The sequence below is a fragment of the Aphis gossypii genome, unplaced genomic scaffold, assembly GCF_020184175.1.
Source record: "Aphis gossypii isolate Hap1 unplaced genomic scaffold, ASM2018417v2 Contig00374, whole genome shotgun sequence".
NCBI classification, from domain to species: Eukaryota; Metazoa; Arthropoda; class Insecta; order Hemiptera; family Aphididae; genus Aphis; species Aphis gossypii.
This window is the reverse complement of record NW_026083084.1, coordinates 140,044-156,031: the sequence shown is the minus strand read 5'-3', so window position 1 is coordinate 156,031 and position 15,988 is coordinate 140,044. Positions and strand designations below refer to the sequence as shown.

General features: G+C 31.7%; 2 pseudogenes; one reads left to right on the top strand and one right to left on the bottom strand.

Annotated features, from left to right (window-relative positions):
* Positions 1 to 11,503: 11,503 nt before the first annotated feature.
* On the top strand, positions 11,504 to 13,047 carry LOC126553939 (uncharacterized; annotated as a pseudogene).
* Positions 13,048 to 14,788: 1,741 nt separating this feature from the next.
* LOC126553938 (uncharacterized) lies at positions 14,789 to 15,878 on the bottom strand (annotated as a pseudogene).
* Between the last annotated feature and the right edge of the window lie 110 nt (positions 15,879 to 15,988).

Below are 15,988 nucleotides of genomic sequence, written 5' to 3'. Positions count from 1 at the left end.
AAAAATTATTTTTTATTTATTTTTTTTTTATTATAATATAATATATAATTATTTTAATTAAAAGACATTAAATTTTATGAAAAATTTATTTTGTAAACCGTCATCAGCTTATCGTCTATTTTAATTATAGGATAATATTGCAACAACATCTCAAAAAAAGGTACATCGAAAAGGTTAGCTGTAAAACCGGAGAAGAAACCAGTATCGAAAAAGACGAAAAAGGTGAGTTATATAAATTTATAACATATTACGAAAAAGTAAAAATATATAATTTAATTATTATTTTATAGAGCACTACTATTTGTTATACAGACAAAATATTAGATTTAATAACAGATCCAACTATACCAACCGATGCAGAGAACACCTTGAATATAAAAAAGGATGATTGTTCATTAACGGTTAAGACACCTGTAGACAATACGGCTGTAGATTACTGGACTATAGCACATTATAAATGTGCTAAAAATTGATAAAGTTGCTCTGCAAGATAGGTAATAATAATAATAATAATATATATATATTACTAAAGTGAAATAATTATAATAAAATTTAATTTAACCTAACCTAACTTTTTTAGATGGAAGCATGCTGAATGCTCACTCAAATATCTTTAACAGGACAGCATCCGGATGATTTAACTACAGCCAAAGAAATGGTGACGCTCATCATAATCTGTTTTCGACAAAATGATGCGACATCCCGCCAAGAAGCTAATCAGACACAAACCAAAAAAAATAAACTTATAAAATGTATGTAATAGGATATGGTGTTGGATTAATTTTATTTAATAAAAAAAAATTTTTTATATTTATATTTATTTTTTATTATTTAGATAAAAAAAAAATAATAATAATTCATTTATAGGTTAAAATAAAAATAAAAAAAACAAAAAAAAAATAAAATAAAAATATTGAAAGTTAGTATACAAGTGGTATTAATTTCACATTTTTTTTTTTTTTTTTTTTTACAAGAACGACAAATTAAAATAAATTAAGAAACTTTTTTTATATTACATCACTAAATCTTGTAATATCATGTTCGACAATGAATTAAAATGAAATTGTAATAACTCGTACATAAATGAACAATCTTCACTTTGTATATTGCTGTAGCTGAAATCATAATTTTGAATATATTGATTTGTAAATTCGTTTCGTTGGCAAGATGATGGTAACCCATTTACGTCAGACTTAATTAACGTATAAGCTGTATCAAACGTTTTTTGGTATGATTCCAATTTTTTCTGTTTTTCAACAATATACAAGTCAATACAATGTTGTAATTGTTTCAAACGATGAAGATCAATATGAGATAATGTTATATAATTATCATTAGAATATAAAACTATAGTTGATTGGTTACATTAACAGAGTAGAAAAAATTATCAGCTATCTTAACACGTTTACAACGAGTATGCAAATTTTCGATAATTGTATTAAAATTGTTTTCGCACATTAACTTACACCACTGATCAAGATCTAACGTTACAACATTTTTTTAGTAATTTACATTCTAATAATATAATAATTGAAATTTGCTTATTAACTAGAAGTCCAACGGTTACACTTTTCTTACTAAAAGGACGAATATCGAACACAGATTTTGATACAACGATTGATGGATTCATATTGATAAAATAAAAAAAAAACAGTAAACAGTATTTTTTCTAGAAATATGAATATGATCACTAGACAGCTTAGCTCAAACTAACAAGTTTTGTTTATCCATACATGTTATATACTAAACAAATGTAAGGTTACAAAAGAAAAAAAAAAAAAAAAAATGTGAACGTATAGTGTCTAGTTGGATAAACAGTAAAGAGTTATTATACTTACCTACCTAATTCGATAGAACCTGAAACATTTTTTAAAAAATCATTAACATATTAAATTTAAATTAGACGCGTTATCCCACTAGGCTATACGTTCACGAGGTATTAAATAAGTTATTAACACATTTAAGTTTATTAAATTCAGATTTTTTTTATTGAAATATAGAAAGTTAAATGAACTAAACAACAGTATCATATGACCTTGATCCACAATCACAATCACAAATATCGATAATCTTACCATATTTTTTTACTACATTTTCAACAAACTGATTTCCTTTTGATATTAATACAAAACACATTTCGGATTCCATCTTGAATGTTCAATCCATGATTATCTTCTTTTTCCCAACGATGCAATATAATACCGCAGCAAAAACATTCAACAATATCTTTTTTCCCTGAATATATAAAACCGCTTTCAGCTAATGAGTATTTATCTTGAGATGAAGTCAACGGAAATAAATTGAATGTTTTCAATCTTGATATAAATGTAGTGAATTCTGGATATGTAGGATATGCATTGTTTCGTACTAACGAAAACAGTGAACAAAAACTGTTGTTAATTTGTTGAAAATTCATTTTTTATAAAAAAAAAAAAATAAAAAAACTTAAATGAATTAAACTTGATTAAAACTAACAGAACCTGATTGAACGATGGTTGAATATTAACTGAACTGTCTGAACTGAAATGAATTCAATAAAACGACTTTTATCTATAATTTATTAAAAAAAAAAATGAAATTATTGTGTAACCTGAATGTTTAACTTACAAGGGAAATAAATAGTGTTGAAGTGTGTATACACTGTTTAAACTTTATGTGTAACAGGGGAAAAAATTTGGTTAAAGGCGGAAACTATATCTTAATTTTAAAAATCTCCGCAGTCAAAAGTGCGCAGAACATACATTATGGTTTTTGAGAATCAGTGTTTTTTACTAGTACAGCGAGAAAAAAAAAGTTTGAGGGGGAAAATCCCCCTTAAAATTTTACAATCTCCGCAGTCAAAAGTGCGCAGAACATACATTATGGTTTTTGAGAATCAGTGTTTTTTTACTGGTACAGCGGAGAAAAAAAGTTTGAGGGGGAAAATCCACCTAAAAATTTTAAAATCACCGCAGTCTGGTAGAGCGGAGAAAAAAAAAGTTTGAGGGGAAAAATCCCCCTTAAAAATTTGCAATCTCCGCAGTCAAAAGTGCGCAGAACATACAAATGTATACTACTCTTAGGTTTTATATTTTTGTAACATATATCCGTGTAATAATTTAATTAACTATTCACTCACAATAATGCGATGTTCGTTGATGTTGTCATCCTGTCTGATACCTTCTGCAACGTTGAATTGAATGGTCTTCTCTTCTGGAGTTATCAACGAGGAAAAGTTCACAATCTTCCTTGTTGATGGTAGCCTTTGACAGTTTGCCTCCTTGAAAAGTGAATCCTACCGACTGCGCCAAATTGTTGCGTGCCAGTATCAGATTTGAATCCAGATGGTTAATTTGAATTAAAGTTAAACTTAATAACGAAATATGTCTTTATTGCATATAAATAAAATACATGTAACAAATAAAATAAGTGACTGAGTGACGTGAAAGTGCTCAGTTGTTGATAGCTTTGGTACATCTGCCGTTGCTGGTCTTCGGGCTCCCTTATATATTGTGGTGCGTCTCTTGTTAACGTCGTGTGGTCGCACGGCTGTCCTTGTAGTTGTTGTTGCAAATTCGGACACGAGTAAATGCATCATTAGTGCACTGTAATTATTGGTGCGCTTATTATCCCGACACGTGTCGTGGTCATAGTAGCAACCGCATTGCCCTTGACACGAGGCACGGTCATACCAAATTAGCCTTGATATCTTGTAGATATCTTACAGATATCTCACAGACCATAACATTATAATCAGTTATAAATGATACGTTCAACTCATAAGTGTAAATCAGGTAAGACTGGTAAAGGATTTGTAAACTCACTTATAAATAGTCATCCGTTTGAAGCTTGTATTTCAAACTATTAGTATTGTTGACATGGTGCAAAATTAAAAAAGTGACTAGATTGTGGTGATAAAGGAATAAACCTGTTGGATACTGCATGTTACGATCACGATATTTTGCATGCAACTAGAAAACATTTAGAAGATAAACATAAAGTGTTAGAACTTCGGGCTTGGGAAAGATTTAAAGCAAAAGATACACCTAGAAAAGAGAAAATCGTTGCGTACACCGTAATAAACGCAATGAAAGCTAAAAGAAAAATAGGAATGGGTTGTAAACGTAAACGGAAACGTACTACAAAAATAAAAATAAATGGTATACTGTTAGCGAAAAAAAATAAAACGTTAAAAAAAAAATGTTGGTAAAAGGTTGATTTAACACCAGGTCAGTCAGGTGGTGCAATTCCCTTAATACCTATTTTTGCAGGATTATCAGCACTTGTTGTTTAATGTCTGGAAGTGCCAGTGTGTATATGCCAGTGTGTAGGTAGGTATCAATAATATTATAATAATAATATAATTTTTAGTTTTGCGAGCAATTATTCTTTTCGATCAATTTTCGTTGCGAGTAATTTGTTTTTCGATCAATAGTTTTCGATCAATTGTTATGCGATCAATTGTTTTCGATCAATTGACGGGATACCGTATTTTTCATATGGATTTTAATCCACAACAATGTACATTGTATAAAGTATTTGCGTTAAAAAAATGGTATGTTTATAATGTTTAAGATTGTATTCTATTATTTAAATAAACAATAATAATATTTTAACATTGTTGGATTTTTTTTACTTTATAACATGGTATAATATTATTAAAAACAAAATCACACAGTTATTTACATGACCTTATCAATAAATTATAGAATATATGTATATATATATTATGTACACTAGGGTGGTTCTTATTTATAGTGATTTTTTTTTTTTTTTTGATTATTTATGATTGATGCCTTTAAAAAGGTTCCAATATGTATAAAAATGATGTATACAAAATTTTAATATAGTCGGATAAGTTTAACCCGTGCCTCAAAGCCCTTAAAATTGCTACTATGATAAACCGTAGTCATGGACGTAAATAGAAAAAAACCTCACCGATACGGTTCATATTTTAATCGTACATAGTCCATTTTTATCTTAATTACTTTTGATATCTAATGTGAACCATAATCGTGGTGACTGTGAATGTTCGTATTTGTCATTAGTCATTGTAAAGTCACTGGTGTCGTTACTGCAAAGTACATTTACAAAATAGTTGTTAGAATGTCACTAGCATATGAACTTCGTGATCAAACGAAAATATATTTGATCGGGAACGATGCAAATCAAATTATAGGCAGTAAGTTACCATCAAACATGCAAGTGTTAAAGGTTTTGTTTTATAATATCAGAAAAGTGAAGCTTAATGTGAGAGAGAGTTGCTCTTTAGTTATAAAAGAAACAATTGTATTTTGGGAAAAAGCGCGAATACCAACAAGAGATTTTCCACGTTGTGCTGACAAATTAGAAAAAATGTATAATGAATGGAGAAATTTACAGAAACATGCAACAAGAAAAAATGAAAACCAAATAAATAAGGAAAAACAGTTTACAGATCAATTAGAAGATTTATTTGATATAGCTCGTGCCAATGCTATGCAGTTGATTAGTTTGGAGGAAGACAAAAGTTTTTTGACTTTACAACGCCAAAAGGGAAGGCCTGGTTATTTATTTGGTGTAGATTATGCATTTATGAAAAAAGTTAATTTAAAGAAGAAAGACAAGAGAAACTAAATGCTAGAAAAAACGTCATTACGAACAATGTGCTGATACTTTTAATAAACGTAAGTTTGTTATTTTCTTTAATCATACGTTTATTTTTAATAAATTATTAAATCGTTTTTTTTTTTACTTAATTTTGTAGAATCTACTGATTTCAGTGATGACGATTTTTCCGACGAAGTTCCAAATACTACTGAAATTGACTGTTTACCAGGGCCTTCTACGGAGTCTAATTCTAATACAATGGATATTTCACAAACTCAAATCCCCATCACTAATAAAACCCGAGGTAGAAAAGAAATCATGACGGCAAAATTATCTTCAGCCCTTGACAGTTGTAAAATTAGTGACAGAGATGCAGTGCACATAATAATTGCAGTAGTCGAAGCACTTAAAATTGAAGTTAGCGATTTAGTTGTGAATAGGTCTTCCATAAAACGGTACCGTGAGCAATCGCGTATGGTTTTAGCAAACAATATTCGTAAAACATTTTCAACATCTGAATTAAATGCAATAGTCTTACACTGGGATGGTAAATTGCTCCCTGATTTAACTGGAAAACAAACTGTTGATAGATTGCCAATTGTTATAACTAATAATGGTAGTGAACAACTATTAGGTATACCTAAGTTAGTACAAGGCACTTCGAAAGCTCAAGCAGAAGCTATTTACCAATACCTAGCTGAGTGGGGATTAATGGATCACGTAAAAGCAATGTGCTTTGATACTACTGCGTCAAACACGGGTCAGTATAGAAATATACAATTTTATAATAAAATATTTATTTTAATATCATTTTTATAATAATAATTTATTTTAATAATTTAAACATTAAAATTTGTATGCTTTAGGCCGAATTGGCGGTACATGTGTTTTACTTGAACAATGGTTGGAAAGAAGTTTATTATATTTACCCTGTCGTCATCACATTTATGAGATAATTTTGAGAAGTGTTTTTGATCATAAATTTGGTTCAACATCTGGGCCAAACGTCTCTTTATTTCAACGGTTTCAATCAGCGTGGCCAAAACTTAATCTTTACAACTTCAAACCTGGACTCCAAGACACTAAAGTTAGTCAACATTTAAATAATTGGACTGAATGTATTTTAAAATTTTGCATGACTGAGTTAACTAAGATTCAATGTAGGGAAGATTACCGAGAATTTCTCGAACTAACCGTTATCTTTTTGAATGGTACTCCTGCTCGTGGAATCCTTTTTCGAGTTCCAGGAGCAATTCATCATGCTCGCTGGATGTCGAAGGCCATATATTGTTTAAAAATATTTATACTTCGTCAAGAATTTAAATTAAACAAAAGAGAATACGATTCAGTTCGTGATATTTGTATTTTTATTGTTCGTTGCTATGTTAAAGCGTGGTTCAATGCCCCAAATGCTTGTTTCGCACCACGCCAAGACTTACAATTTTTGCATGACCTTTATGATTATAAAACAATAGATGAAAAGTTATCTGAAGTTACACAAAAAAAATTATCAATCATCTATTGTATTTGTCGCCAGAGTCAGTTGGTTTTGCATTTTTCGATGGTGAAATTTCTGACGATACAAAAATAAAAATGGTTCAAGCATTAAAAAATAATAATAATGTAGATGGAGATTCAATTAATGTAGAAAAACGTTTATGTGTAAAATTAAATGAAATACCAAGTTTTATAAATAAGACTGTTGAATCATTTATTTCAAATAAAACATTAAATTTTTTAAAAGGTTTAATATAAATTATAACTTTATTGAAACATCGCCGTCAACTTGGGAGAACAATTTAGAATACAAACGGGGTAAAGAAATTATCAGCAAATTAAAAATTGTAAATGATACGGCTGAACCAGCTGTTAAATTAATGGAAGATTTTAACAAAATTGGTTCAAAAAATGAAGAACAGAAGCAGTATATTCTTCAAGTTGTCACGGAATACAGGCAACGGTATTCAAATTCAAATAAAAGCACTCTTATGGAAAAATTATAATACATGCATACAAAAAAAAAAGTTGGTTAAAATTTAATAAAAATGTATTTATTATTATTATTTATAAAATTAAAATTCGTTTTTCCTTACAAAATATGTATTTATAATTTAATTTGTTCGTTAATTTTATGAATTACTCAATTTTTAAAAAATATTAACAATGTTAAACTTTGAGAGCTTTGGGGCACGGGTTAAACTTATCCGATTATGCTCAAATTGTGTATGCGTCATTTTTATACATATTGGAACCTAATTAGCGGGATCGGTCACAAAAATTAAAAAATAAGGACCACAATAATATATATGTGTGTGTATTTTTTATATAGATAATTAATACTTAAGTCATATTCACACATTATGTTTACCTATTTTATAATAAAAAAAACGTTAAGTATTGATAAAAACATTCATATATAGTTTATAATTTATAATTTTGTAAGCATGAATCAATATTCTAATCATTGAAGAAGTGTTGTGTTTCAACTAGCAAGCTCTTTCAATATAAGTTTGATGATAATATTACCATTTATAAACCATTTGTTACTTACAGTTATTGAATTGGTTATCACTATGTACCCTTGAAGCAAGTAAATACAATTTGCTCTTTTAAAATATAACCCCTCATTTTATTTATTTTTCCAATCCATTTTCAGATGGCATACAGTCTACATCAACTATTCTAGTATTATGGAACAAGACATAAGAATTCAATGTTGAATCCACTATTATTGTATCCTTTACAGTCATAAAACTTGAATTAAAATTATATAATATGTCTACTATTCAGGGGCGCACTGGTTATTTTTGGTTCAAGGAGCAAAATTAATTAGGGGCCAGTTTATTTTTTTTTTTAAATTTATTTGAAGTGTTCTATATTACAGTAAGAAGAGTTAAATTTAAGAAAAATCTAACCTGACATTGATAATCGTGGCTTGGACCATAAATACGAATGGGGGCCTTGAGTGTTACTTGGTTAAAAGTCTTAAAACCACTCTGGGCCAGTCTTCCCTTGCTAATATTTATTGTTAAAATATCCAATATTTGGAAAGTGAGAATCGTCAGCACAGGCATCATAAAATGAATAATTTTTATAAATAAATTATTATATAAACTCATAATTTATTTTGAAATATGCGTTCATTTTTATACATAATTTGTTAATAATTAACACTTTTTTTCTCAATTTAAAATTATCATGTGTAATATGCTTGTGGTCTTAAAATATTTTGTTGTATTATCCACGTGTGCCAGTGCCAGTGTCGCATTGTCACAAGTTTAATGATGATTTCTAAAAGTGTAAAATATTAATGTATGCTGTAATATTTATAGTTGATTTTAAAATTAAAATCTGTATTTTTCAGGCGCAAGTCAACCGGGTTTTTCTTCATGTTTTCCATTCGGTTTTTTCTTCGTGCTTTCAATTCGGTTTATTCCTCATGCTTTCATACTTTTGTGTTCTACTGTTATTCTACAAAGTGTTAATTCTTAAAATTAATTGTTAGAAATATAATATACAGGGTGATTTTTTTATCAAACAACACTCATTATTTCCAAAAGTATTCATGTTTTTGAAAATATTTTTTTACAAAGTTTCAAATTGTTAAAAAAAATTATATTTTTAAATATATTTTATCCTTATAATTTTTTATGTTTTTTACTTTTTTGAATGACAACATAGATTTTTAATTTCATATTCCAAAGCAGAATAATTTTTTGAGTAATTCGATACATAAAAATCAAATTTAGGGTGAGTAGTTTATGAGTTATACTTATTCAAAGTTTAGACAAGCAAAGTAGTGGACAAACATTTTGCGGGGTAACCCCGTACCACTTCACTCCGCGCAGCTAAACTTTAAATACGTATAACTCATAAACTACTCACCCTAAATTCGATTTTTATGTATCGAATTACTCAGAAAATTATCTGCTTTGGAATATTAAATTAAAAATGTATGTTGTCATTCAAAAAAGTGAAAAACTTAAAAATTATATGGATAAAAAATATTTTAAAATATAGTTTTTTTTATAAAAACGTTGTTTTTTAACAATTAGAAACTATGTAAAAAAATATTTTCAAAAAAATGAATACTTTTGGAAATAATGAGTGTTGTTTGATAAAAATATCACCCTGTATATATTATTCAGTTTTTATTGTTAGGTTTTTAACGGTGTTTAATTTTTAATAGTTTATTTTTATTAAATTCCTTTTTTAATATCGTTTTTATATTTAGTGTTAGTTTTAGTTGTAAGGTATAAAAGCGTCTATGAATTACTATTCAGGCAGCTAAAAGTGTCGACGAATTACTATTCAGGCAGTTAAAAGTGTCGACGAATTATTATTTAGACACGGTAGGTAAACAATTTATAAGCTTAAAAATGAGCTTAAAAAATAAATTGAATGAGGTAGCTCATTATATTAATACTGAATATCCAGAATTAAATTTTGAGAATGTCTCAGTTTCTGACAGTTATTGTATAATTAATATTTGCATTCATTAATTTGCATCTTTAAGAAAGATACTGATCACAATTTGAAAAAATCAATAGTAAATGCTATTAAAAAAAATACTTCATCTCTTCGTAAGTGTATTGAAACTATAAATTGTGATGATAAAGCTAATACATCAGAAATAAATAATAGTACAATAAAATTTATTGCACATTGTAATTATACGTCTGATGATTTTGTGAATTACAATCATAAAACTCTATCTGACATAATATGTAGACAATGTAGACACTTCAAAGTTACCGTAAATCATGTTAATAGGCATAAATTGTACACACAATTTAAAAACCACTTTAAAATGCCCTCATGTCTACCAATGGATAACACAAACAATAATGATTCAATTAAATTTAATTTTAAAGAAAATTCTAGTAATGATTACAATACTTTTGAAAATTGCATTTCTTATTCTGTACACACAGAGTCTGAACTTCTACAAAGTGACAATATTTCATTAGAATACACGAATGCATCGCCAGAAATTGATTTCATTATGACCAAAAGAGATACACTAATACCTAATAGTACTCAAATTCTACCAAAAAACACAATCAATGAATCTGTTTTTGTTACCCCATGTAAAACATTAAACACAAAACATGTACCAAGTCCCCTCAGGAATGCTTTCTATAAGAAAACACCTGTAAAGCCTGGTGTTGTTATACCTTTGGGAACAAAAAATCAATTTCCAAAACAATATGACAACCATGATTTTGTATGTTTTGATGGATCTTTCAAATTTTTATTTGAAGAATGGTCTCTTATGAATTATACTAATCCAAGAGGTCAAAGTGTGCTTTGCAAAAAAAGTTGTTTTTGCCGCAGTGTACAGCGGCCGCCCCTTTGGGGCTATTCGGCCGAGGCTTAGTACGTAAATGCGGCAAATGTAATGGTGCAGAGAGGAGGGGACCCGCGTATGTCGTCGTCGTCGTCGTCGTGGTCGAAATTATAGAATAATTTGAGCAAGCACCCAGTTCTTTTCCTCGCGCGATGACGTCATAATTGGGCGGCCATGTAAGGTGACTGCTCCACGTGGATCCGTTATCATTTTGAATTAAAAAAAACTATAAACTGTGGTTCTTAGAAATTGCATACGATATGGTAATAAAAATATCTATATTATGCATTTTTATTTTTTTACAAGTATACTACTTAATAATAAAGTGACCATGTGTTAAATTGCAATATTGTGTTTTTAATTAAAAAACCTATAAACTATGGTTCTTAGAAATTGCATACGACATGATGATACCAATTTATATATTATGCATTTTGTCGACATTTTTTATTAGTATTCTACTTAATAATAAAGAATTGCATCCGTAATGAACAGTATAAACGCATATAAAAGAGCGTAATGTACAATGCACGGTCAGTCTAGCATCGACATACTATACAAACCTACCCAGGCTGACTGTATAGTATGTTTGACGGAGACAACACCGTATGTTCGGAAGTGGCTATGGAATCTACATGCAAGAAGAGGAAGGCGGAAAAAACTGCGGCACCGATGAAGAAGGCCAAGCGACGTCGACAGCGTTTGCCAATATTCCGCTGCTACAAATTCGGGCTGCTATGGAGATAGAGAAGTTGAGTGTGGACAATCTGATTCACGTCACACAGCTGTTGACGGATTTCAAACTGAAGGTGGGATTGCAATTTCACATTTCAGTTTGGATAGTTTTGATATCAATATGACACCCGGAACATTTTTCCACACTGATGAACCCAAAGAAATGGACGACTACGAATCTGGCCCGCGACGAGCTACTGGAGGAATGCAATATGGAGGATACTCCAATGAGAGACAGAATCAAGGCCTTGTTGCTCGTGGCTCGCCAATTTATGAGCACATGCTTAGAAGAATTGTCGATAGAATTTGTGACATCGATTTTCGAGGAAATGATCGATACATCAGCGACGTTATTGTCCCCCGTGGACCTAACGGAGTTGATGAAGTTACTAAAGAGTTACAAAATATGTTGCGACAATACCCATCAAAGCTCCCAGTCATCGTCACAGCCCATAGCGACCATGTCCATTGCGTTCACGTCTGCCGACAGTCAAACTCGGCTTGTCGGTGTTTATGGTTGCAACGATCCGTCCTCTATCGCCAACATGGACGAAGACGCGTTTGGGCGATACGCCTCACGTCGTCGGACTGGGAAAGTATCGTGCGATATTTTTCTACAGACGGCCGGGAACCCCAACAAATTGACGGCGTCGGTTCCTATGGAGGATTACGTGATGGACGCAATTTTATACAAGTATGTAGTACAAAATTATTTGCAATATGTTCGTAAATCGTATCTAAAAGAAGTGTTCATATCAAGCATGAGAAAAAAATACGGGCCATCGTATCAATTTAACTTCGTTCACTATAAAAAATATAAATTTCAAACTACAGAAGTTGACATTTTGTACAACAGACATTTGCCCAGTGTACGCAATTACGAAAATAAAACTAAATTGTTTAGGAAGCATAAAAACTATTATGAACCATTTGAACCTAAACCATTCAGTATTCATTTAAACCAACTCATTTATAATATGTCTGAAAAATTAAAAATATACAATGGCACTAGAAAAATGATTGCTCCGCAAAAATGTCAATTTTGTTTGTATCAACACTTTAGGGAAAATACACATCGTAATAGAAATTTGGTAAAATTATCCTTTTAAATCAAGCCACTTATGATGATATATTCGACCACATGTACGATCCTAATTATATGGATAATATTGACTTTTCGTAAATTTAGGAAGTCAGATCTCGAAGGACTCAGGGACATGAAGGAAATGTGGAAGTATGCGTCAATGAAATGCCGAACGACGTTCCCAGAGAGCTCGGTGCATTTTCAGAATATCAAGACGGCAATGCGAACCACTCTTCCTTTGATGAAAACTTCGGACACGATGAGGGAGGTTCCAGTGTCAAACCAGTATGCGTGTACCCAACGTCGCTGAAAAATTTGTTGTACCACTATCCTTGTTGCCCACCCGACGCGTTCACGAATATCAAAGAATTTTATTTGAATAGTAAATTAAATAGTATATTGGAAGAGGATAAAAACTGTAAAGTAGCTCTTAGGAATTGGTGCGCTATTATACGGGACTGGAGTATCAACGAATTTGTAGAATACTATAATAAACCCAATGTAAAACCGTATTTCAACGCATATGCTAGGGGGCCTGGAACAGTTTATTATGATATCGAAAAATCCGTTTCAATAGCTTCCGAATTATTGATGTATCAATTTGAAAATAACGACGGTCTTGTTTGTCGATTTTTGCAAACTCTAGTCAATATATTGGATAAAAAAATTCCAAAAAGAAATAGCATGCTAATACATTCTCCTCCGAGCGCGAGCAAAAATTTTTTTTTCGACGCCGTAGCCGCCTTTTTTTTGAATTACGGTATGTTCGGAACTGCCAACAAAACGAATAATTTTAGTTTTTCCGATGGCGGCCGGCAAACGTCTCGTCATATGGAACGAACCCAATTACGAGGTGTATCATTTGGAAAAAATGAAGGAGCTATTAGGAGGGGATACCACCAGAGTGCATGTTAAATAAAAACGATGTCCCCCTACAAGGCCCCCCGATAATATTATTGACCAATCACTATTTGTCAATAATCAATGACCCGTCATTCAAAGACCGTTTATCAGTGTACACGTGGATAAGCGCACCTTTTCTAAAAATTATAATAAAAAACTGTCACCGTTATTTTTTTTCATTTATTAAATAAATACAATATTACATATTATTGAACCATGTGTTATTATTTATTATCTTATTCTATTGTTACAAATTGATTATACATCGTTGACAAATCGTCGCAGAAAAAGTACTGCCCCTGCGTAGTAGACAAATTGTGATGCATGACACCGTCCTCGAATGGAATATGAATCTTGTCGAAGTGCGTGAATTGAAACGGTGCCCCGAATTCAACAACCATTTCAGTGTTGACCTCAAATACGACTTCAATGTCAGTGAAACTGCTAGGTTTTATCGCTTGACTAGTAGTAGTCAATTTGTGTACGGGATACACGCCTACGTGCAACGATGGTTGTTTTTCTACAGCGCTGTCATCACCGTGACGCCATATGTATTGACCGCATTCCAAAGGCTTAAAATAGCATTTGCTGTTAAATAATTTTGTGTACGAATCATCTCGAAGTTCTTCGGTTTCCGTATCGTTCACTTTTTCCGTATTTTTATTGATTTGTATCTGTGTGAATCCAGCTCTTCGGTTTTTTTTTTATTCACCATAATAACAATGTCATTTCCCGTAAGTGATTTACCCGATATCCCGTTAAAAACTCCTTCTATCGGTTTTCCCACAATCCCAATTTAGGGCTGTAAGAATACTCGGCAATAGTTTTACCGGTTGTGAAACTAGCATCAATTTTTGTGATGAGTTCATTCAATAATGGCCAACCCAGTTTTGTGCTGTGTCCTTTGTCTGCGACCATAGTGTAATAATGGTTGTTATGAAACGGTAAGTGAAAAAAAGAATTTGGTATACCGTCGAATTCACATGTAAAAATTGGTTTTCCGTCGTACTTACAACCGTACATTGCTTGTATAGTTTCTTCTTGATATTTAGCATTGTCATCGGAACACGATGTTGGATTCATCGCATTGGTAGTTCCAAAACCGTATTTGTAATTCACACCACGAGTAATGTTCGTTAAATTGTGCGACAACGGCAAATTTATTTTGATTCAGTGTAGCCAAACTAGACGTAGTTGCATTGGTCTCGAAGGCCGTTCGCGGATTACGCATTACGACATTTACTTTTACGTGTTTACACAATGAACCCGGTGTAGTACTCACTAACCTGTATTCGCTGGGCGATAAATACAAAAACGGATATTCGACCGGTATGTGATTCAACGAATTGTTACCACGTGCAATCCTTTTACTGTAGTAGATAAGTCCAACATTTTCCAAGCCAATCCGTATGATATAAATGAATGACATTTTTTGAATACCATAGTATAGCCTGTTGTAATGTGATTGGGTCTAGGTAATACAGCATTTTCAGGACTGGGATTTCCCGTATCGCTGTCAGAAGCAGTGGCGCTAGCAGTACCAGGTTAAACCATATTGGATTTCTTGCTAAAGGGAGCACCCGCTGGGGAATCAGCAGCCCTCTTGGACGACGATGTAGGAGTTTCCATATTATTACCGCTAGTTGAAAAATTATTATCGAAGTTATCGACGTGCTGGTGATCAGTACGCAATTGTCCGTTTGAGTCAGTGTTATTTGTTGATTTTGTTGTGGTATCAGGTGGTTCTTCATTACCCTTGGACTCTGCTCCTTGTGCGGCGTTGTCCTTTTGTTCTACGAAAAAATGTGTTAGATTATATTGGATAAATGTATAATGGAGTATAACGCATGCTTACCTGGTTCTACGCGACCGCACTGTGGATATATTGCACTATTACTGCCGGTTATGGCTTCGTGTGTAGTTTCGGCCACGACGACGACGACGACGACATACGCGGGTCCCCTCCTCTCTGCACCATTACATTTGCCGCATTTACGTACTAAGCCTCGGCCGAATAGCCCCAAAGGGGCGGCCGCTGTACCTTGTACACAAAACGTATGTTTTGATGGATCTTTCAAATTTTTATTTGAAGAATGGTCTCTTATGAATTATACTAATCCAAGAGGTCAAATTCGTTTGGATAAGACTAAATATCCTATTATGTTTAGAAAGCGCATAAGAATTGTGAACAATACATGTATTGTAAATGTAAAAATGGTAAGATATTTTAAAAATCATTGCAACGTATACATGTATTGTAGTCATGAGAGGTGCAAGACTTTTAGGATTAAAGTCCAGCTTGCAAACGGAACGTTAATGGCAAATGTGTGTAGTTCTGGTTTGAATTA